The sequence below is a fragment of the Martes martes genome (genome assembly GCF_963455335.1).
Source record: "Martes martes genome assembly, chromosome: 4".
Lineage (NCBI taxonomy): Eukaryota > Metazoa > Chordata > Mammalia > Carnivora > Mustelidae > Martes > Martes martes.
This window is the reverse complement of record NC_137891.1, coordinates 13,088,858-13,112,332: the sequence shown is the minus strand read 5'-3', so window position 1 is coordinate 13,112,332 and position 23,475 is coordinate 13,088,858. Positions and strand designations below refer to the sequence as shown.

At 52.4% G+C, this 23,475-nt stretch overlaps 1 long non-coding RNA gene across 4 annotated transcripts in view; it reads left to right on the top strand.

The window, feature by feature from the left end:
* Positions 1–23,475, top strand: part of LOC308341058 — a 216,668-nt gene that overhangs the window by 132,989 nt on the left and 60,204 nt on the right. For all 4 annotated transcript variants that reach the window (XR_013966672.1, XR_013966673.1, XR_013966674.1 and 1 more), the window contains one exon: positions 11,879–12,004. This is a non-coding gene — a long non-coding RNA (uncharacterized lncRNA). The remainder of the gene's footprint in view (positions 1–11,878; positions 12,005–23,475) is intronic.

Genomic DNA, 23,475 nt, shown 5'->3' with positions numbered 1-23,475 from the left:
TTCAGGGTGCGGTGAAGAGCTCTGTGCACAGAACTCTTCCCTTCTTGCAAAATCCTTTGGACACATCCTCAGCAGAAGGCTTATTGAGTCAGAAGGCACCGTTTTATGGCTCTCGACCTGGATTGCCAAATTACTTTCAAATAAGGCTGTTGGCGCAGCCGCCATCCACATGTGGATTTGCCAGCTCTGCCGCAGCCTCATCGACACCACATATTATTAGCTTAAAAAAATTATAATCCGGGGCACCTGGGTGGCTCAGTGGGTTAAGCCGCTGCTTTCAGCTCAGGTCGCGTGATCTCAGGGTCCTGGGATCGAGCGCCACATCGAGCTCTCTGCTCAGCGGGGAGCCTGCTTCCCCCTGTCTCTCTGTCTGCCTTTCTGCCTACTTGTGATCTCTGTCTGTCAAAGAAATAAATAAAATCTTTAAAAATATATATATTAACAAAACTTATAATCCAATAGATGCGAAATGGTCTCTTGTTAAATTTATGCTTTTTTGTCCTTCATGAGGCCACATTTTTTTCATCTGCTTGTTTACCAACTGTCTTTGGGAATGCTGCTTTCGGCTGTTCCTCCTGCCAGCTTCGTTACTTTCCACGCGGACACCTTCAAGCGGAGCCAGTTACCACGCAGGCTTCACTTAAGACGAGTGAGCTTCAAGATCGAGGCTTTGTGCAAAACGCGCATCAGCACGCTGGCTCCTGAGGGTGAAGGCTGGGGCCGGCACAACCGGTCCTAGCTCCCGCCGCGGAACCCGTGTGCAACTGAGCCGGCCCGTGTAGGCTTCGTGACGCCAAACCTCACACTTGCCCCCTCAATGTGTCTTAGGAACAAGGCATGGTTTTTCTTCAGAAAGCTTTGAGACCCAACTCTTTCAACTATTTTGGGCTTCCTAGCTAAAAAAAAAAAAGAAGAAGAAGAAGAAGAAAAGTCCCCGCACGTTCATTCCTGTTAAAGCTCTTCATGCCGTTGTTGGCGTTGCTTGATGAGTTTCTCAGAGTCTGTCTCTTTGTCTCACTGCCTCACCTCGCCACATCCTGTGGGGTCAGGAGGCTCATCTGCTCCGGTTTCTCTCTGCGGGGTGGTCGTGCCCACCCAGCTCTCCAGCTGAAACCTTGTCCCGGAAGGCCGGGACCTGTCGGGAGAAGCCAGGATGGGGTTCGAAGAGACTTGTTGTCCCTGAGAAGAGTGAGGCTTACATCTTTGGACCCGTAGAAACACCTGCATTCACCTGAGGGGGGATGGTTGCACAGGAACGGAAATTTCAGTTTGAACTCAAAGAATATTAGGGTTAAACGAAGCTGCAGAGGTCCCCTCTCCCAATCCCAATCTGGAACAGGCCTCTCCTCTAATGCATTTGTGAGGTTGGCCTCATGGTTGCCGGCAACCCCCTGTGCTGTGTGGTCGGCATCTTCCGTGTTGATCGTGTTGATCGCAGAAAATCAACCTTGTGTTGACTTAATGCCCTTAAAACAGGGATTTCCAATGGGAAGGGTGTGGGGAAAAGCAACAGGACTGGAGGAAGGGGTATTAGCCTAGGACACTCCCCAATGTATGCGTTCAAATCTGTCTGTGTCTTGGGGAAGCTCTCTGAGCCTTATTTTACCCATCTGTGACTTGGGGACAATATGACTGGCTTTTAGAATTTGAGATCACATGGAAAGCCTGCCGGGGCCTGGCAACAAGGAGGCTGGGATGAGCGGCCATTACACGTGATTTCTGTGGGATTGGTCGGTCCTCCGATGCCAGGGTCCCTGTCCTTTGTATGGGCTGATGCTTGGGTTGACAGTTGACTTGTGGTCACTTGCAATCATTAGACTTGTAAGAAGTCTTGTTCTTCTGTCGTCCCTGCCCGGGGAGAAGTCACATAGCCACTTGCATGGGTCTGTGTTGTGGGCAGATGGAGACCATGCATGACTCTGGACCAGACATGGCAAGAGGGTCTGGGAGTGGTGATTTCTTAACAAGGAAGGAACTGGTTTCTCCTCAGTTCCTAACTTCTCTCATTCCTGACGTTTATGGACTGAGTCGCCTTGAGGCATCTGGGCCTATGTACCTTATCCTGCCCCAGTCTAGCTCTGGGGAGTGATCTGGGATAGACCGTCCCTCTTTTGAGAAGTGGAGCGGGATCTCTCTCTGCCCAGATTTTCATTCTCCACTTGCTTCTCCTTTTGCCCGTTTCACCAGGCCGAGAGTGAGGACTGTGAACTTGGTCTTGGGGTATACCAAGACACTGGGACCTCTTGAGCAGTTGACCTTGGAGTATGCATCCAGTGACCCCCGCCTTTGAACTGACTGCCTGAGAGTCAGGGTCTCCCGCTGCGTCGTTTCTTCACAGCCGCTGGCTTGCCGTGTGAGTTCAGAGGAGCCCCTTGGGTCATGAAGCTTCATTTCCTTTTTCAGGAAGGCAAAGAGGCTGCTCTCTCAAAGCCCTCACACCCCTTTGCAACTGAAATCTATGTGTTTGGGTTAAATCGGGCTATGGTCCCTCACTGTTCCCGCCCCAACTCCATCAGGCCCCTGGAGGGGCCTCCCAGGGAACTTGAACCCCTCAGAATGTGTTGAGTGCCGTTGGAAGGCTTACTTGGGAAGGTTCCTAGACAGGCCTGTGAGGTGTGATCTCTTAACCCAGTGTCCACTTTCAAGCACCGCCCGCATGTCTGTTGGGGCTAGGCATAGGCACGGTTCACCTCCGCAGGCTCCCCGCTAGGTTTGTATCACAGACAGGCCGAGAGGCTCAGGGAGGTGGCCCCTGCCCCGGCCAGGTTGCTCAGGAAGGAAGTGGTGGAGCCTCACCTCCAGCCCAGGTCGCTCGGCAGCAAAGCCGTCTGCTTCAGCTGTGAGCCTTACTGCCTCCCTGTGCCTTTCCCCTTCAATCTGATACCTGACTGGCACAGAGGTCGGTTCTCTGAGTTGTCACCCCTGCCTGCTGCCTCTGATAGTCTCAACATTTTTAGCCTTTTAGATGCTCCCAGCTCAGGGACGAGTGGTCATGGGCCCAAGGCATCCGTGTTTTCTGAGACACACCGGGCTGCTTAGCAAACTGCCCCGTTATGTCCCTTGGTTCACAGTTTTCCCAGGTAAACCTTCTCCCTTCCCATTGTCCTCTTCTCTGACTCTTGCTTGCACAGACGCCAGCCTCCCTAGTTATTCCCCTTTCCCTCTGCACTGCTGTGTTCCCCAGGCCTTGCCCTCAGAAATGAGGACTTTCAGTGGGCTGGGTGAGTGCCTGACGAGGGTGGTCCCAGGGTCCGTACACTTCTGAGGGGGGCTGAGCGGGGGTCCGTGGTCCTCCGGTGTTGATTCTTCCCCTAAGGCTACCTTCTCAGCATGGAGGCTCTGGGCACCCCGAGTCCCCACCTGGCCCAGAAGCACAGCAGACTGAGGGTTCAGAGCAACTGCCAACAACCGGAGGGATGGGTGATTAAAGAACTCTTGTGTCGATTCTGTCACCTAGTGTCTGCTCCTCAACCTCGGTGGCTTCCTATCTCTGTAGGATTAAGTCCCCAAACCACAGTACCGTTTGCAAGCCCCTCCGTCGGCGACCGCCTCCGCCGGTGATGAGAGCATCAGAGCCTGCATTCACAATGACGTTATGGTTGTAGAAGGCTCTCCCCATTCTCCATCACTGGGCAGTCATGGCGACCCTGCTGAAAAGGGTCTTGTTTTTTCCTCAGTACCTGATGAGCGGCGTCGGGACTCAGTTTGCTAATGCTAATGTCTCATTTCTCTTACTTCGTGTACCCTCCACTCTTCTCTCACTTCCAGGCTGCTCATTCCAGGTCACCACCTCCAAGGAGGTCTCCATGGGTGGCTTAGTTGTCATCTTCACCATCGATGCTTCTGGGGAACTGTGATACGCTTTATGTGAATTACACGATTTAGCTTAGACAGAGTCATCGTTACCTTCCATTTGTTGTCTAGCTTCTCTAGGTGTGACTTCCTTGTTCAATGAGCTCTGTCTTTCCATCTTTCCATCCATCCATGTATCCATCTGGTCATCATCTTACCATTCAATAGACATTTTACCAAGCTCCTTTCCTACACTGGGGGCTGTGGGAGAAAGACCAAGAAAGCGAGTCTCTAGAAGGATCTGGGACTCAGCCACACATTACAACCACTACAGGTGTTCACTCCCATACAGCTCATTCACTGCTTGTAGCCCTGAGCCCAAACTTCAGCATCCTTGCCACCAGTAGGGTGCTCCAAGGAAGGAACTCCCATCTGCTGAATGGGCTGTTTGCTTGTCCTACTCCTGGAGGCTTTGTCCTGGTGTCATAGGGCCTGAGCATCTAGCATAAGAAGCTTCTTCATGCAGGTTGGGTTTCCCGGAAAGCAAATGCTGAGCTGGAGATTAGTAATCTGGGTGTTTATTATGGCATGACTTTGGGAACAACAGCTATGTAACTGAGGGGAGAGGATTTAGGGTTGGGCAGAGGGAGAAGTTGGGCTCTACCAGTGTCCCAACAGAGGCTTCAGCCAACCCCATGTGAGCCCTAGAGCTGGAATGGCCCCTTGGAATGGTCCAGAATTGAGATAAGGGGTTGACCAGTCATTGTATGTAGGCTCTGTTGGAAGGATATGCAACCTTGAGTAAGGTCATTGTCTTCAGCCAAGGCAAGGTGGGTGGTGGTTCAACATTGGTTTCCTGGAAGAGGTAATCTTCATGCTGGGGATGTGACTTCCTGGGTGGTGGTCCCTGGGCCAGCGTTAAGCCCAGTGTTTCCTTGGCCCCTAAGGAATACAGACTTACTAAGATAGAGAATGAATGGGTAAGGGGTGTTTTATTCAGGGAGGGGACTCTCCATCCAACCCATCTGTCAGTGCACCTGTCAGCCAAGGGAAATTCCCTGCTTCACCTCGGCTCACTGACGTTTGTGCTCCCAGCAGCATGGAACTTCCCCAGGGGTCCCACTGGCCCAGGACTTACATCATTTGAGCAATTGGAGAATGGAGGGACCACTCTTTTGGGTTGAGTGGAAAAATGTGTTTTCTCCTCTGAGTCACCAAAAACTACAGCTCAGGGTATTAGCAACCACGTAATCTTGTTGTTTTCTTTTTTTTTCCTGTATGCAAATGAACTGTCACTACATTTAGAAGTACAGACTCTGAGCAGGGAGGATGAGATGGAATCAGTGAATTTTAGATCTGAAAGAGATCTCAAGGTTGCTCAGCTCAACCCCCTTCCCCTGTGAGAAGCCCAGAGCTGGGAAAGGGACATGGCAAGGTCACGGCGGAGGGACTGGCGAGGTCACCAGGCAGACGTGGACTTGGGCAGAGGGGCCAGCATTTGGCTCCATGCAGGTCACTGCTTCCTCCTAGCCCACTCGCCGCCCCACAGGGGGCCCAGCCTGGCATGTGGTGGGTTGTTTTTATCTGCACACGGCAGTCACCTGATGATCCGAGAGGCTTTTACCGAAAGCAATGCCTTTGATGTTCTGGGAGACAAGACCCAAGCGCACCGGCAGGAAAGGAGGTTTTGGGGTTGGAGAAAAGAAAACTATTTACCTTTGGCGTTGATTTAATAAGTTGACACCTCTGGGGTGGGAGGAAAGGTGGGAGGGTGTTTGTGAGGGAAAGTTGAATGTAAGCGTGCGTCCACAGAGGAGAGTCTGAGGTGGAAGCCTTCGATGGTTCAGGGGAAGCTGCCAGTGAGATCACATTATGTTAGGTGGCTTTCCCATGTCACCTTAACAGCACCGCTGGGTGCCAGGCCCTCCGGGCTGGTCTCTTTGGCCCACAGATCTACTCCCATCAAGTATGATGTCGCTGCTTCTCCTGGGGCTTGAAGCACGACTGTCCCTGGCCTCTGAAAGCAGGAGGTGGTGTGGTGTGTGACAGCCGTCCCCCCAGGACTCTCTGGTGTGCAGTAGGGAATGGCTCCTGCTTCATCCTCAGAACAAGCTCACACAGTAACCGGGTCCATTTCTTTTCCTCTTTTGTATTATAAAACCAAACCAAACCAAAACCTTCTTGAATAAGTAAGTCATTCACAAGATAAAACTGAGAAGGAATAAAGAGGTTTTCTTTTTTTTTTTTTAAAGATTTTATTTATTTGACAGAGATTACAAGTAGGCAGAGAGGCAGGCAGAGAGAGAGGGGGAAGCAGGCTCCCCGCTGAGCAGAGAGCCCGATGGGGGGCTCGATCCCAGGACCCTGAGATCATGACCTGAGCCGAAGGCAGAGGCTTAACCCACTGAGCCACCCAGGCGCCCCTAAGAGGTTTTCAATGAAGACCCATCCCCACTCATGTCCCCAGACCCCTGTGTCTCCTCCCTGATGACACTGATGGGCCCAGTCTGCTGGGTTTCTCCCAGAGATCGTGCGTGCATGGTTGGACTCCTTATAAGAGATGTATGCCCGTGAGTGTGTCTGCAAGCCAGTGCGCAGCACCTCGGTGTCCAGTTGGGGCTAGGGTCTCAGCCCCCTGCAGCTTCCCACTGTATTGAGACCCTGTGTTGCCAGGCAGGAGGCCTCGGCTGCAGGGGAAGGGCTGGTCTGGGTGCTGGCTGCTGCTTTGGCCAGTGGGGCCTGTCTCCCTGCTGCCCATGGAAATCCTGTGGAGGCAGCCTGGGCTTAAATCCCAGCGATCCCAACACTCCAGAGCCTCATTCCAATCTCATTTTCCTGCAGCACGAGATGGGAATAATGACAGCATTTGCCTCGAGGGGTCTGGGGAAGCTCAGGGTGCAGAAAGCTCTTACAAGGCCGCCTGGCCCCTAGTGAACACCAGCCCCAGCTGCCCCGCCCCCCTCTGGGGGCACTGCTGCACTTGTAGGCCCCCCACCCCCCTCGCACTGTTTGATGGCTCCGATGCGCTGGCCAAGCCGGGCCCTGGGGCCTAGTCATAGAGGAGGCATCCATTTGTCTTTCTTTCTCTTGGCAGGAGGGGGTGGTGGTGCAAATTGAATTTCAGCTTTTCAGCTTTATCCTTTGTAGTTTTCTGCACAATCCATCACAACATTTGTATGGCAGGTGACATGGTTTTTGTAGGAAAGGCCCGTGCTTTGGCCCACATGGATGGCTGAGGCCAGGCCTCAGGTCTGTTTCTCCTGTCCTGCATCTGGGCCCTCGGTCATCTCTCATTTGGACATGATTCCATACTGGCAGAAAACATTGCAGGGGTGATGCAGAGAACCAGCATACACTCAGAATCGCCAGTGGCTGGTTCGATCCCACCCCGACTGAAACACACACACACACACACACACACATTTTTTGGGAATCATCTGTGAGTAAGTTGTAGACATGCCCTTTTATCCCAAAGTATTCAGTGTGTGTTTCCTAAGAACAAGGACATTCTCTTACAGAAACCCCCTGTAACGATCAAACTCGGGAAATTCAGCGTGGCTACAATTGTGTTCTCTCCTCCACAGGCCACACACAATTTCATCGGCTGTCCCAGTAATGTCCTTGGGACTCTCTTCTCCCAATTCCAGGTCACCGCTGGGTTTAGTGGCCATGTCTCCTTAGCCTCCCTTTATCTTGGAACATTTCCTTGGCTGTTCTTGACCTTGATGTTTTGAAGAGTCTAGGCCAGTTTTGCTACGTAGAGTGTTGTTCAGTTTGGGGTGAGGCCCTCATTCCTGAAGGTTCACGCCATACCGCTTGCTTTACTTCGTGTCCTGTAACCCTTGGTTGTTCCGCATGACTTGTTGGTAATGAGCGAACTAAGGTATAGGGAGGTCAAGTGAATGGTCCATGGCCATGTTCCTAGGAAGTGGCAGGGCTGGGACTCGAATCCAAGGCTGTCTGATCTGCCTGCCCAGCAGCACAAGTGGAGACAGCACATTGACCCTGAGAATAACCCAGGGTGACTTAAGCATTTACTGCACCAGACATTGTACTTGGCGCTCTGCATACCCTGCATGCATCCTTGCCCCGTCCAGAAAGGTAACTGCTCTTAGGAGCCCTGATTTACGCATGATCAGAGAGGGTGAGTAGCCTGCCCAAGGTGCACAGCAGTTAGCGGGTAGGGACTGACCTGAGCAACCTGTGTCCTGAGCACACTCGTTGCCTCTGCATTCAGCCTGCTGGATCTCATAGCGTTGGGGGCAGTACTGACCATCCTTCCGTGATGTCCCTTGGGATCGCTGCTGGGCCAGGCCGGAGGCTTCCACCAGCTTTGCTGACCTTGTAGGAGAGGCACAGATGTACCTGAGTTTACGTCCTTCCCCCAGGCCTTCTCCAGAGGGAGCAAACATATCCCAAGCCTGGGGCCTGCTCTCAGGGGCTTCTTGGGGGACAGCTATCCTGTCCTCTGCTGCTACAGGTGCCATAGTCCACCTCCGTGGTCTATTTGCAGTGAACAGATGGCATTTTGATGATTTCAAAGTCAGGAATTCCCATGTAGTCACTCGTTTCACAGCCAGATCTCTCTCTTGCCAAGCGGCCCAGGGCCTGCACCAAGAAGGTAGCTGGTCCTGGCTGCCGTCAGTGTGCCCACTTGGCCCCACTGCCCATGCAGCATCCAGGTGGCATTCAAGGCCAGCTGCCCTGACAATGTGGCCACCATGTCCCCAGCAGAGCTGCTGATTAATTGTGTGCTGTATGCCACACTCTGTGCCCCTCACCTTCCTGTTGGAGACAGGAAGCTGATGCGTCCCCGCCTTCAGATTGTGTAGAGGACACCTGGGGACAGGACTCACTTGGAATACCACTGGCAGAGCAAGGGGGTCCCTAAGCACAACAGAAGAGGGCTCCTCTCTGGACCTCAGTCTGCTTTTCACCTCCGGGGCACCATGGGGTCCTGGGTCTGCCTGTCACAGGCACTCCAATCCCTTACTCATCTGAACACAGCATTGGGCCCCACCAGTGATCCCAGGCCACATCAGGGAAATCTTGTCAGCATCCTGAGAATGCCTGCGGCCCCCAGTTCACATGCAGCATAACTCCATGCACTGCAGAGCAGGTGGATGTCCTGTCTTTGGGACCGAGCATCAGGCGGGAGGTTCTGGAAGTAGCAGCCACCTCCCCCTTTAGGCCCAGGACCCAGGCACCTGCTACACATCGGGCCTCCCTCTGCACCCCAGCTCCCTCCTCTGCTGAAATTGATGAATTCCTGTACTAGACCAGTCTCCATCCCTGGCTCTCTCTGTGGGTGGGAAGTGACCCGAATGCCTGCCAGACCTAGTGTATCGAGGCAGGGCTGTGACCTTCCCACTCTGACCTCCCTGGCTGGCTCAGGACTCCTCCCCCCATCCCTCTGGCAGCGAGCACCTGGCTGGACGGGCTCCCGGGAGAAACTTGGAAGTTTTAGCTCCTCGTTTTCCATGGAACATTGCTCCGTGTGTGTGTGTGGCTTAAAACATTAATTAAAAACATTAATCAATTTGGCTGCCTTGGAAAGAGGTTCTTTTTCTGCAAGAGCTGATGTTGTGTGTTATTGCTGCCCCCCTTTCAAGGAAGAGGGAGTGAGCTCGCAGACCAGAGATGCAGCTGTAAGTTCCTCCTTAGCCGTGCTGACCTTCCGTCCCCACATCTGTAAAATGGGGATGAAGTTTACACAGGGACCTGACCTCCTCGGGTCACTGTAGGTGCTCAGTGTGGTCCTGTGAGGACATTCCTCAGCAAAGTGTTCTGTGAAGATGGTGCTTGTCGGTGGTGGTGTTGATTTGATTCAGTAAGGTGCTCTAGTACCTGACTGTTTGTAGAGCCCCTCTCACATGCTCTGTCTTGTCTAAAGCTGGTGGCACAGCTGGGAGACGGGTGAGTGTTGTAGTCCGCTGCATGGGTTCTGATGGGCTTTGTTTGTTCCCTCCACCCCGAGGGCCGACCCCTGCGCTGGATAAGTCATCGTACTGAGGTAGGAGGAGGGGGAGGCCTTTTCCCCCTCATTGGGAAGAGACCAAGAAGTTAAGTCCTGAGCGTTTGCTTAAGTGGTGTTTCTAATAGCTGATTATTCTGAGTTTTCACAACGTGGCAGGCTCAGTGCTGAGCTCTGCAAAGATCCTCAAGACTAAGAAAAAACCCTTAGGATGAGAAACTGAGGTTTGGAGGGTAACTTGCTCAGGCTCCATAAAAAGACTCTTATAGACCTGGAATGCCTATCCAGGCAGTCTAATAACCAGGAGCCGGGCTGCTGCCTTTTCCAGGCAATAAGGCGAATGCGTTTTTGACAGTAAGGCAAAAAAAAAAAGAAAGTGCCTGAGAAGTGTGGGAGGCCGCCCACAGCTGGAGCGTGGATGTGCCGAGGACGGCAGCCTTCTGAGCGCTCCGCCGGGCAAGGGACTTCCCAAGTGAGCCTCTTCTGCTGAGAACAGGGACAGGGCATGGGGTAGGGGGAGGCAGGCACTCCCCGGCCTGCAGAGCTGCTGTGGGTCCGTCCGTGACACCGACACGTCCAAGGGAGGCGCATGAGAACATGGGGGCTCAGAGAAGCTAATTGTGACCACATTCCCCTGGACGAGGGTGAAGGAATCGATGGTGGGGAAGACCGGCCACCTAGTCTCTGCTCTCAGCTGGGGATGACAGTCTTCCTCTAGCTGTTCCTACATTTGGGGGCAAATTCCCCTTCAGAACCTGTCAGTCTTACTGATGCTGAGTCCGTGTTTACCGAGCTACATCTTCTTGATGATCTGATGGCTGAGATGCTGGGGAAATTGAGGGGTGCGGGAGGAAGGTCTGGGCGGGGTAGAATCACCCCACTGTCAGCGGAATCTTTTTTTGTCTTTAAAGATTTTATTTATTTATTTGACAGACAGAGATCACAAGTAGGCAGAGAGGCAGGCAGAGAGAGACGGAGAAGCAGGCTCCCTGCTGAACAGAGAGCCCGATGCGGGGCTCCATCCCAGGACCCTGACATCATGACCTGAGCTGAAGGCAGAAGCTTTAACCCACTGAGCCACCCAAGCGCCCTGTCAGTGTAATCTTGTGGCTTTTTTTTTTTTTTTTCAGATTATATTCATCTATTTGAGAGAGAACACATGCACACATGCAGAGTTGTGGGGGGGGGGTGGAGGGAGAGGGAGAAGCAGACTCCCCGCCGAGCAGGGAACCCCTTTCAGGGCTCGATCCCAGGACCCTGGGATCATGACCTGAGCTGAAGGCAGATGCTTAATCAATTGAAGCACCCCGGGGCCCCTGAAGTGTGGCTTTCAGTCGTGCCAACTGCCCCTCAAAGGAGAGGAGTCTGTGTCTGCACCCACCCAGCCGAGTATTCGGCTCTGCTCCAGGTGTCTTGGGAGGTCCTTCCAGAGCTAGTAAGACCAGCAGTGGTCCCCTTGTCCCATTCTCCCTCACCCCCCATTTGGCCACCTCATGTAGCCATCTTGACGATCAGTTAGAATAAGAACTCCTGGTAAAGTGACACTTTTTGTTCCCTGAGTAATCCATGGTGTCCACTGGTCACAGGTTACCAGATGACAGGGTCCAGCTCAGATAAATCTTACAACCTAGTGAGTGTGATACCACCTCCATGGCTCATAGTGTTCCCACCATCTGTGGAATGGGCTGGACATCCAGGGACAGGACATTCTCAGAGGGAAGTTACCGGGTGTTTTTCTGTTCCCTCTACCTGGGGTTTCTGGACTTAGGTGTGTGGAATAGCTTTAGTGGGGACAGAAAACGAGATCGATGGGCAGGGTTATGGGAGGCAGGAAGACGTGCCTTCAGAAGGCAGGCCTGCCTTCTGGCCTGGCCTCTTACGTGACTTTGGAAACATGGAGCCATCAAAACTGGTCTCCCAGGATTAAATGACTTAACACAGGGCTTGGCCCATAGTAGTTGCTCAGTAAATGTCTGCTCTTCTGAAGCTCCTCCTTCAACATCTAGTCAGTATGCATTTTGTATTTTTCAAATGACTGGAACCTCTCATCAAATCTGTTCTGTGTCAGCCTTGATTCTAATACTTCTCTGTCCTTTTCTTGCCGGTTTACAGAATCCCATCATACCTTGGATTTTGGTGCTGTCAGTCTGAAAAGCAATCATACCTGTTTGGTACTCTAGAGGGAATGTCCTTCCCTGAACGAAAAAGCCGGGCCATTTGGGGATTTGGAGAATAAAGGTAAGCGATTTCTCCTCTTGAACAAAAACTAGCCTTTGGAATCAGTGATCTCCTGCAACACAAGTTGGGTTGTGGTTCTTGACTTCTTGGCCTGGTTTCCTGTGCTGATTTGAGAAGCCGGCTTCCCGTAACCTCACCCTGACACCTGGGACCTGGTTCTCGGCATTCGGTGGCCTCAGTGTCATGCTTTGGGAGCTCTCCCTCTGTGTCTAGCCGGGGATGGAGCCCACCCCCTCCTAGGTGGATACCCCGCACCTTTCCTTCTGGCCGAGGCAGGCAGATACTCCCCTGTCCTGCTGAGACGTATAGAGACTGCATCACTGGGAGAGATGAGTTGGTACATTGTGGGCAAAACACCTTTTGGGTATTTGAGGGGAGACAGAATCCCTGTCTCCCTCTCACCCCCTTGCATTGCACGCTCAGTCACACCAAGTCCGAGGCTGTCTGGGGTAAAGGAAGAGGTGAAAACCCAGGGTTTTGGGCAGACCTGGGTTTTCCTGGCTTTGCCACCTGCCTCACCGTGGGCGGGTCACTCAGCTGCTCCAAGCCTCAGTTCCCTCGTCTGCAAGATAGAGATCGCGTCAGCTCTGGCCTCAAGAGGATGTCGCGGGTATTGAATAAGATGGTGGAGATAGTTCATCAGGCTGCCTGACATGGAGAAGGAAATGCTCCAAAACAGGAGGGGTTTTTTGTTTTTCTTTTTGTTTTTTTTAAGATTTATTTATATATTTGAGACAGAGAGGGAGAGCAATAGTGGGAGGAGCGGAGGGAGAGGGAGAGAGGGAATCTCAAGCAGATTCCAATGCTGAGTGCAAAGCCCAGTGTGTGTGGCTCAGTCTCAGGACCCTGAGACCACGACCTGAAGTGAAACCAACAGTCCGAAGCTTAACCAACTGCACCACCCAGGCACCCCGGGGTTGTTGTTGTTATTGTTGTTTAAACTCATTAACTACACCATGTACAGTTCCTTTCGCACAGCGGGCTCTTTCCAAGTCCTCGGTCCGCTCTTCTCTCTGTGTCTCCGCTCCCACCAGGTTCCCCTTTCCTGAGCAGAGTGCCTGACTTCCTCCCGCGATCTAGGGCATGCCTCCCTCGGACCCTGTCGTGTCTCTCCCCCACCCACGCCCCCAGTGGCTCATGACCTTGTTTCGAGCAAAGGCCTGTCTTCCACATCCTCACACCCGCCCCGCCCCAACACCCACCTGATACTACTGTGGATGTTGTAAGAACAAAGGAATGAACAACTAAAAAGGAGGAAGGAGAAAGTAAGAGAGAGAACACCAAAAGAAGAAAGTTCTTAAAGACTTAGAGCAAAGAATGAGGTCAGTTGCAATTTTTTTTCTTTAAAAAATAAGGTGTTGAAAAGAATGAATCACAACGGAACATGGAACCACGGTTCAGGTGGGGACCCGTGAGAAGACAGGTGTGGCCGTCAGAGGGAGAGGGTAGCAGAGGACGGTGTTCATGCGCCTGTGTCTTTTCTCTTGTGTGTTAAATGTGTCTGAGTGCATTTGTATCTCTCCTCTCCTGTGCCCCCCGTGGTCCAGTGACCCACATGGTGTGAGCGTGAGGCCCCGCCCTCCACTCAAGGTGGGGGAGATTGACACGCACCTGGGGTTCCCTAGACTCTCCACAGGCAGGGCAGGGCAGGCCATGGGGGCTTTCTGGAGAGGGGGGAGGTGGCATATGAGTGAGACCTAGTAGGAGCCGAGCCGATTTGCAGTTGGGGTGCCTGTGCACCAGCATCCTTGTGCACCTGTGTCCCCACTGCCGTGTCAGGAGCTGATGGCCCACTTTGGGGTCAGAGCTCATCTACACTGAGTGGCACTGCCAGGCCACCTGGTCTGCTCTCCGGCACTCAGCCAGTCCCTTGCCGTTTGCTTCCGAAGCCCACACTCCGGATCCAGGTAGCCGACTTCAGAAGCAGGAGTATGGTGAAAGTGCCTCAGCCTCTTGTGGGATCACCCTTTCCCCCGGAGCACCTGGCATTAGGGCTGGAACAAGCTGCTCCCACTGGGAGTGCAGACAAGGGCCGATGGGAGTCTAGTCATCGGCGGGACGAGCTGCGAGCTGGGAGGACCATCTCTTGCTGCCGCGGCGGTGAACGTGAACGGTGTTGCCTTCATTCTGTGAATGGAAGAGCGGCCTGACCGATCTGTCTGGGGGTGACGGGAAAGGAGCGTCCCCAGAATTCAGCTGCTGGGAGTTGGCAGAGGGAGCAGGGCTGGGTGCTGAGCTTCCGAGGAGCAGCGTGGTGAACACCCGGGCAGGGCTGGTCTGTGCTGGGGCCTCCGAGAAAGGCATGTACGCTGTGCTGGTGCGTGTGGTTCTGGCCGCCCGAGGACACCGTCGTTCCCCCGGGGGCCTGTCTGCCCGCACCCCTGCCGTCTGTGAGCCCGGGTCCTGGAACAGAGGTACCAGTACGCCTGCATTCTGTCCCACCTCCCCCTCCTAGGCCCCCGGGGACCCTGGGCAGGTCCTTCACCCTCTCGAGGCTTCTTGTTTCTCAGTGGTAAAATGGACCAGTCCCCCCTCAGGCTGGTCTTAAGGAGCCCAAAGCTGGCCTGAAAGAATGCTCAGCCAAAGGGAGCCTTGTTGCTGGCTTCTCCACCTCCTTACCTGTCTAGCTTCTGACGGGTGATTCTCCCATCCCCACCCCTGCTTGGACATACAGACGGGCTTGCCTTCTTCCCTTTGACCCTCACCTTGCTGTTTTGGACTCTTCTCCTGGCACTGTTCCCCTGGGAGTGTCTCTCGGCTCCCGTGTGATCTTCTCAGGCTGCCCCCGGCCCTGACCTTTGGGGGAGAGGGCGTCCGCGAGCTCCTGCTTGCCGGCCTGTGCGTGGACAGGAGCCAGCCCTGGTCCGTGGCCACTGCTGTGTGGTCGCCTCCTGTGTTTGCCAGTCTGCAGCACTGAAAGAGCTCCCGGCCCACTCGGGACTCTGGGCTTGAAACAGAAAACATATTTTCACCCAAACACCTCTGCCATTAGCCCATTTGACTATTTACTCTAGTTCTTGTGGTTTCATGCTGAGGTTTTTGGCTCATTGCATTTGACCTGAAGTTTATTTTTAGTAGTGAAGACAGAGTTCAATTAATGTCAGAGTGTGAGGGCACATGCAGAAGAGGGATTCATAAGCCTGAAGGAGAACGCGCCCAATTTTGTTGTTTCTGCCCCTGCCTGCCGCGCCAGCAGACACCGAGCCTCCTCAGCTGTGCCCCCGTGGGCTCAGGTAGAGGCGGGCACAGTGCCCTCACCATCCCCAGAAAACAAAAGTGTTTCCGGGACTCTTTCGGGTGCACTGGGCCAGCAGCTGGCCACACAGATGGACAACCACTGCAGTTATCATTATGTGTGATCATTATTATAATTATTATTAGACTAAAGGCCAGACGTTGTCACTTTGGCTCTTGTTATGTCTCCAGTGGGCTTCATTGTCTCCAGAAGCAGCCTCCGACTTTCTGGAATACCGACTTCTTCCCCTGCACTGTCAATATTTTGAGAGAAGGCTCTGTCTGTGTCTCGTGCTCTCTCTAGTCCCGGCTTTTGGCCTCATGACAGGCACACAGGACGTGCTTGGGAGATTTTTTTCTTGGACTGGCTGAGTTTGGGCTAGAAAGTTGGAAGCAAGGCAGAGAGTCCTCCTCTTTCAAGGGCTCCCCAGTGTGCTTTGGGAAGCAACCTAAGCACGGTCCTCTGCTTTAGGACTCCCCATTTATGAAGGCCTCCCTCATCCTTTCTCCTGCCTCTCCGTGCACGAGTCTGGACCGAGAGCCTACAGCATCCCACTCGGTGGGCATCCTCAGGAAAGGAGGGAAGAGCCACCATTCCTGCTCCGACGGCAATCTGGAAATGGAGACTGGCTTTGTGGATCCCTGATGTCGTGGACTACATGTTTGCGCCTTCCCAAAATTCATGTGTTGAAACCCTACCCAGAACACCATGGTCTTAGGAGGCAGGGCCTCTGGGAGGTGATGAGGTCATGAGGGTGGAGCCCTCGGCCCCGGGATTAATGTTTTCAGAAAAGGGACAGGAGAGAGTCACTTCTCTCTGCTCTCTGCCGTGAGAGGGTGAAACCAGACGACTGAAATCTGCCAGCACCTAGGTTGTGGACGTCCATCCTCCAGGACTGTGAGAGATGAATGTCTGTCATTTAAGCCACCCCATGGGTGGCATCTTGTGATGGTGGGCTGAGCAGACTGGGATGAATGACCTGGAGACTCAGAGAGATGGTGCCGGTAATGGACTAAATGTTCGTGTGCCCCCACCTCACCCAGATTCACAGCCTGAAACCGTCTCTCCCAGTCTGGCTATATTTGAGTAAAGGGAATAAGCTTAAATAAGGCCAGAAGGGCAGGAAGGATGCGCTCCCCATGTCACAAGGAGCTGCACTGGGTCAGCCCATCTTAGTGTGTCTCTTGGTACCTCTCACCCCAGATGCCCCTGATTCCTTCCAGGTCGCTTCCCAGCTTGGGCACCACATTCTCTCCAGTTAGAAACCCTTCCTTTCCCGCTCCTCTGGGATCCACGTTTGTCTGGGTGGCTGGCTCCGAGGTTCGTAATGAGCAAAATGACAGCCCCACGTGGCACACAGCAGTCTCGTGGCCTGGTTCCTCTGGTTGCTCCAGAAGCCCCGCACTGCTGCCTTCTGGGTCCCCATTGTCACTCTGAGGAATGACCAGCTTGCTGGAATTCACATTCTTCTGCTCCAAGCCATTTTCTCTCCCGTTTTGTCACTCTGGCAGAGCGAGTTGTGGTGGGTGCCTTTGGGAAGAAAACACCCATCAGTGGGATGGATGCAAGCTGGCCTGTGAGGTTGTTGTTGTTGTTCGTGTTGTTTTAATATCCCTGCAAAAACAAAACTTTTTTTAAAATGAGGGAATTGACCCCTTTCAGCATCGTACAGTGTTTGGCCTCAAGGTCTCATGGCCATTTTTGTGCTGCTGTGGACCAGAGGCACCCTGGCTTTGTGCCTGTGGGAAATCAGATGGGGGAGGGACCTTTAAAAAGGTTGGATAAAAAGTTTCATAAAAATAAAAGTAAGAGGAAAAAAAAAAAAGAAAAACCAATTTAAATGCCATCCTCTCTGAGCTTGCCTCTTTCCTGAGTGTCAGCCCCTGCCCTTGCTGGGATGGGAGGGAATTGTGCCCGGGACTGGCCTCAGCTGGAGAGGTGGAGCAGAAGGGACCCAGGAAGGGGACCTGAACCCCGGTCTCTGCTTTGCCACCCGCCAGCCCTGTGCTAGGAGGAAGGGTCTTGGTGCTTCTGAGCCTCAGTTTCCTCCCTGTCCAGTGAGCTGCTCTGCGCACCAAATGACATTGTAGTCTGACTCTTCTAAGACACCTGAGATGTTCCGCCAGTGGTTGAGATGATGGCCATTTGCTTTGGGTTTTCGAACCTGACTGTACCTAGTGATGATGGAAGGGAGCATCAGACAGTCATCAGAGGAGCAGACATCGAAGCATATTTTCCGGGAGTCATGATTTTTACCTGGACCCCCTATGCTTCCACTATCCCGTGCATATCCTACACACATATTTTTAAACGAACTTTACTTTAGAACAGATTTCTGTTTTACCAGGAAATTGTGACAGTCCTTCTGAAGGGTCCCACATATCTCACACCGTTTTCCCTACTATGAACATCTTATGTTAGTGTGGCACATTCGTTATAATGAATGACTGATATTGATTTGCTATTATTAACTGCAGTTTATACTTATTATTATGATTTTTTAGATTTCTCTACTTTTCCCCTGATACTCCTTTTATTGCCCAAGGATCCCATCCCCTCTACTACATCTAGTCACTATGTTTCTTTAGGTTCCTCTTGGCTCTGACAGTTTCTCAGACTTCCTTTGTTGCTGATGGCCAGTAGGTCAGGTGCCTTGTAGATTATCCCTCAGTTAGGATTTGTCTGATGTTTTACCCAGCAGTAGACTGGGATGATGGCTTTGGGAAGGAAGACCCCAGGGGCAAAGGGCTATTTCACCACACCATATCAAGCAATATACTGTCACCTGAGTAATCACTGTTAATGTTAACCTTGACCACCTGGCTATGGTGCCATTCATCAGATTTCTCCATTGTACTCTACTCTCTCTGCCCCACTTTCTCCTCTGTGCTTAGTCAGATGTCTCTGTGTACAACCCACACTTAGGGAGTGGGAGACTGTGCCCCCTTGGTGGTGGAGGAGTTACACACTATGTGGAATTCTTCTCCATGGGCGATTTCTCCTCCACGCCATCCATATATACGTGTATAGGTATCTGTATCTGTTTCTATATCTGTATCTCAATATGGAGTCAAGGATATTGATTATATACTTTGGATTAAAATCCAGTATGACTTTCTTTATTTGCACATGTTTTTCTAGCTTTGGCCATTGGGAGCTCTTTCTGTGGGCTCCTCTGTCCTTTGACATACCATTATTTCGACATACCTTCCATTATTATAGGAGTTTTTGTTTGCTTGCTTTCTTGTTTGCTGGTTTTTGAGTGTTTCCTTACTTTCTGGCACTACTTATATATTTCCTGTCCCAGACCTAGAATCAGCCATTTTCTCAAGGAGCCCAGTTTGTTGTATCAGCAAGTGGTATTAGAAACCAAGATGTGGGTATGAGATGTGCTCACAGCTACTGGGATGTCACTGTTCCTAGGCCTTCCCAATGACAGTGATGAAATACATGTGTATATACTAACCCACATCCAACCACATGTGTATACTAACTCACATCCGACCACACACATATACTAACCCACATCCAACTACATGCATATACTAACCCACATACAACCACCCTCATATACTAACCCACATGCAGCCACGTGTGTATACTAACCTGCGTATACCCACACGTGCATACTAACCCATACACAGCCACATGTGTATACTAACCCGTGTATACCTACCCACACACATATATTAACCCACATCCAACCCCACACATATACTAACCCGCGTCCAGCAGCACATGTATACTAACCTGCGTATACCCACACACATATAAATATTTGCATAGGTATCGGTCCGAATCTATTTAAGCTAACCATGAATTCCACTGATGCCCCAGCTGTAGTCCATTACTGCATCATATACTATTGAACAGACTTGTTTTTTCTAGCCACATTGATTGGCAGGAGGTGGTGATGAATGGTGAGGTCCAAAAGTCCACATGGGCAGAGAGCCGTGGGCTGAGAACACTGGACTTTTCCCTGTGGGCAGTGTGGTCTCATGCACAGAAGCGACAATGATCTGGACACATGCAACAGAGATTCAGAGACGTGTCCTGCCCAGAGTGCGTGCAGACCAGGGTGCCATCACGTGCACATCGACCTTTGCTCATTTCTCCCTGGGCCCGTGTGCCCTTCGTGGCCCCTTGGCCTTCCTGTCCTCCTGCAGGAAGCCTTCCCCATGTCAGCCCTGCTTCATGCCCTCTCTGCCCACACTCCGGAGCCCATTGGCCTTACCACATCAGAGTGTGCCCACCACCCCCCCTTTTAAACTGAATATTTGTCTGCTTCTCTTAAGTAGACCAAACCCATGAGTAAAGTGCTGTGTCACCTCATCAGGGACTCACACAGCCCCCCCAAACCAGGAGAGGGTTCGCCCATTTGGTTCCTGAGGTTGTCGGGAAAATAAAGCAGCGGACAAGACACATGCCCGGCTTTCTTAGAATTTGCCACACACTGCAGGGGACTGAGGGCGTTCACATACAGTGTGGGCTGCCCTCCCTGCTTCCCTTTCCTGCCAGCTGTCTCAAACTCATGTGCCTCCAGGGCCAGGCAGGCGATGGGAGTCAGTGCTGTGGGCCTGCTGGGCAGGTGGCAGGGCTTGCTGGGGAACTGGACAGCACACAGGGCCTGGCTGCCCAGCTGCCCTGCTCAGGTCATTGTCCTGCCGGGTTGCCCGGGGTCTGTGCCTGACTGCTTATTTGTAAAACTTTTGACTCTTGCTCCTGTGCATGCCCACTGTCAAGGGAGCAGCGGCCAGCCCATGGCCCATCATGGCCAGATCTGATGGCTCCAGGGGGACCTTAAGCCCCTGCTATTTGCCGCTGTTCCTGACGTGGTGACGGCGGCAGCACTTGGTCCTGAGAGCAACAGTGGTGTCCGGTGGGCACGGGTTCCTTTTGGTTCCACACTTTGGGAAGCAGCTTCACTGGCTGTTCTCAGAGATGACACCCACAGCCGAGACCCCGCCAGAGCCCGCCGGACTTCTCATCATCGCACTCTTGCATCCCACCCCCCAAGGGAATGTACTGCTCTATGCAGCCACTGCTTCCCCGATGCCTCAGGCTCCCCCTTTGGCCTTTTCAGTAAATGGCTGTTTAATCTGAAATTCTGCCTCTTGAAACTACAGATAGTCTTCCTCTTCCTGGTCGAACCCTGATTAATGCATAAGGTATATTTTTGTATTTCCCACTCCTGTCCCCTTTGCTCAACTGAGCTCGGAGCACGTTTCCAAACTTGTGACTTCGAGGCTCAGAGTGGGCCGCCCCACCGCCCACCTGCGTCCTCCGTGCCCGGAAGGCCTACCGCTGACACTCACTGGTGGCCGTCTTCACCTCCTCCTGCTGCCACCCACGACCAGGGGCACTCCCGGGGGGCTCGCCGGCAGCCCGTCTCCACAGCCTGCTGAGCGGGGTGGGTGATGCTTCGGGTTTTCCGCTGTAAGCACCGGTCCCCAGGGTGTGCTGGGCTTCTCTGTGTCTGCAGGGGCGTGTGCCTGTGCGGGGTGCAAACAGCCCCGTGGAAATAGACCAGGGCAGGGCTGACGGGGAAGTGAGGCTGGCCTGGGGAGAAGACGTGGGCCGGGGCTTCTCGGGGGGTTTCCTCTGGGCCGTGACCCCACTGAAGGCCGCCTCTGGCATGCTTCCTGTGGCCCTTCATACTCCCCATGGCCACTCACCGAGGAGTGTCTCCTTGACGCCGAAACGACTCTCGCGTGTGATTTGCCCCTTGTCGCGGTACCCTGGTCTGAATTCACCGTCCTCATGGGGCACGGTGGCAGTCCTTTTGTTGATCCACAGCCGAACCTGTGTGTTTCTTCAGGGGCGGTGCATGCGATTATAAATCACGATGTTCCTCAGTAATGCTCATTGAGTATGATCACGCTGGTGGTGAACCATAGCAAAAACTGGCCTTTGTACGTGCATTCCACTTTCCCCACAGGGCTTCACACTTACCTTGCCGATTCAGAGCATTCCAGGATGGGCTGTTGGATTTATTGGCAGTGGTGTCAGTCTGCCGGCACTGCTGTGACAAATGACCACCAGCTAGGTGGTTGAAAACAACAGACATTTATTCTCTCTCAGTTCTTGGAGTCGGAAGCCTGAAATCAAGGTGTCGGCGGGACCATGTTCCCTCTGAAGATTCTAGGGAAAAGTCCTTTCTCTTCTCTGAGCTCCTGGTGGCATCTGGTGGTCCTTGGCCTTTGTTGGCTTGTGGCTGCAGCTCTCCTGTCTCTGCCTTAGCCTCACGTGGGCTTCTTTCTGATATGGCTGTATTCAGATTTCCCTTTTCTTGTAAGGATTAGGTCCACCCTAATCCAGGGTGGCTTCATTTCACTTGACTACTTCTACAAAGACCCCATTATCAAGTAAGCCCACATTCACAGGGACTGGAGAGGTAGGACTGTAACATATCTTTCCAGAGACACAGTTCAACCCGAAACAGGGCATACGAAGAAAAGGTTACATCTCCTGTTTTTATTTTATTCCCTTCCTAGAAAATGGCTTCATTTGTGTATGTTTTATCATAATACAGGCATTTATGTGTACAAATGATGAATACTTAAGCAGAATTTGGGGGCTGTGCTCAAACACGAGTTATGAGGACATACTCCAAGAACACAGAAATCAGGCCACTGGTCTGATATATGGACCAGCCAAGTCACAGTCTTCTTGGATGGCCATAACAAAATACTATAGAATGGGTGGCTTAAACAGCAGGGAGTTTATTTTCTCGTGGTTCTGACACTGAGGAGTCCAAGATCAAGGTGCAGCTGATTCATTTTCTGGTGAAGAGTCGGTTCCTGGCGTGCAGATGGGCACCTTCTTGCTTCCTTACATAGAGAGAGAGAGAGAGAGCGAGCACACAGCCTCTATGCTGCCCCTTCATATAAGTATACTAGTCCTCTTGGATCCGGCTCTGGCTTTATGGCCTCATTTATCCCTCGTTACCCCCATAAAGGCCCTGTCTCCAAATACGGTCACATTGGGGATTAGGACTTCAACATATGCATTTCTGGGGAGACAGTCCACAGCATGTCACATCTTCTGGATTTTATTATACAGTCCAGTGCCCTTGGGTCTTGTGAATTACACCAAAAACCTGGAGCCTGGTTAGGCCCCGACTTGATTTCCAGCTATATCTGGTTTTTATCCCAGCATTTTTATCACTTTGTATTTTATTTTGTTTTATCATCAGTGCTTGGGTGCCTTGGGCAAGTTAACCACCCTCTCTGAGCCTCCTTTTCCAAATAACAGATGCCTTTGTCATTCTTCATGTCCACATGGAGATAATGCCTGCCTAGGGGGCTGTTAGGAAAGGGTAAGTGCCATCACTAAGTAGGTGCTTAGTAGCTGCAGGCCGTCTTCCCTTCTGCCCACCTGCCCCCTGCCCCTGCCCTGCCCTGCAGCGATGGCTCCTTCACCCCTGCTCCAGTGAGGCGGGGGGGCTGTGGGGGGCTCACTGTGGGTGCCACCCTCCTTGAGGCCTCCCGGGCCCGGTCTTTCTCAGCCTTATGATTTATTATCCAGCCGTGTGTCTTGTCTCACCATCACTAATGTCATTGTCGGGTATTGAACTATCATTTGGATTTTTATTCATGGATTTGTCTTGCTCCAGACCAGCTCGTAAAGCAGGGCTGTGGAGTCCAGCCAGCTTATATATAGTAGGTGATCATGACTGAGAATTTATTGGGTTGGTCATTTGGAGAGAGGAGGGCTTTGTCCCCCATGGCCAGTGCTTCCCCTTTCTCACCCTTTCTTCATCTCAGAGGAGGCGGGAGGCAGCAGGAACAAGTTCTGCTTCTCCCCTCCTTGCCCTCTGCCCAGGGCACAGTCAGGAGGAAGCAACGTCTTCCTAGTCATAGGTAAGAGCCCGGCAGGACCGTCACAGGTCACATAAACTGGTGGGAGTCCTCAGCCCGTCCCTTACTGCTGGCAAGGACTTTGGCGAAATCCCAGTCTTTCCTTTTTGCAAAATGAAGCTCATCATGACACTGGCCTCGTCAGGTGGGTGTGGAGAGGAAATGAGTGACTGCCTGTGGGCCCTCAGCCCCATAATAGTCCAGGCCAGGAGAACCACTGCTCTCCAGATGACCTGTGACTTAGGCTTCCAGATTCCAGCTGTCTCTCTCTTCCACGCACTGTTTGACTCTGGCCGGGTTACTTCCTCTCACTGAGTGTCTGTTCTCTGTTACCTGTAAAGGGAGTGTTGCTCTTCTCACTGTTATGAAATGTCCAC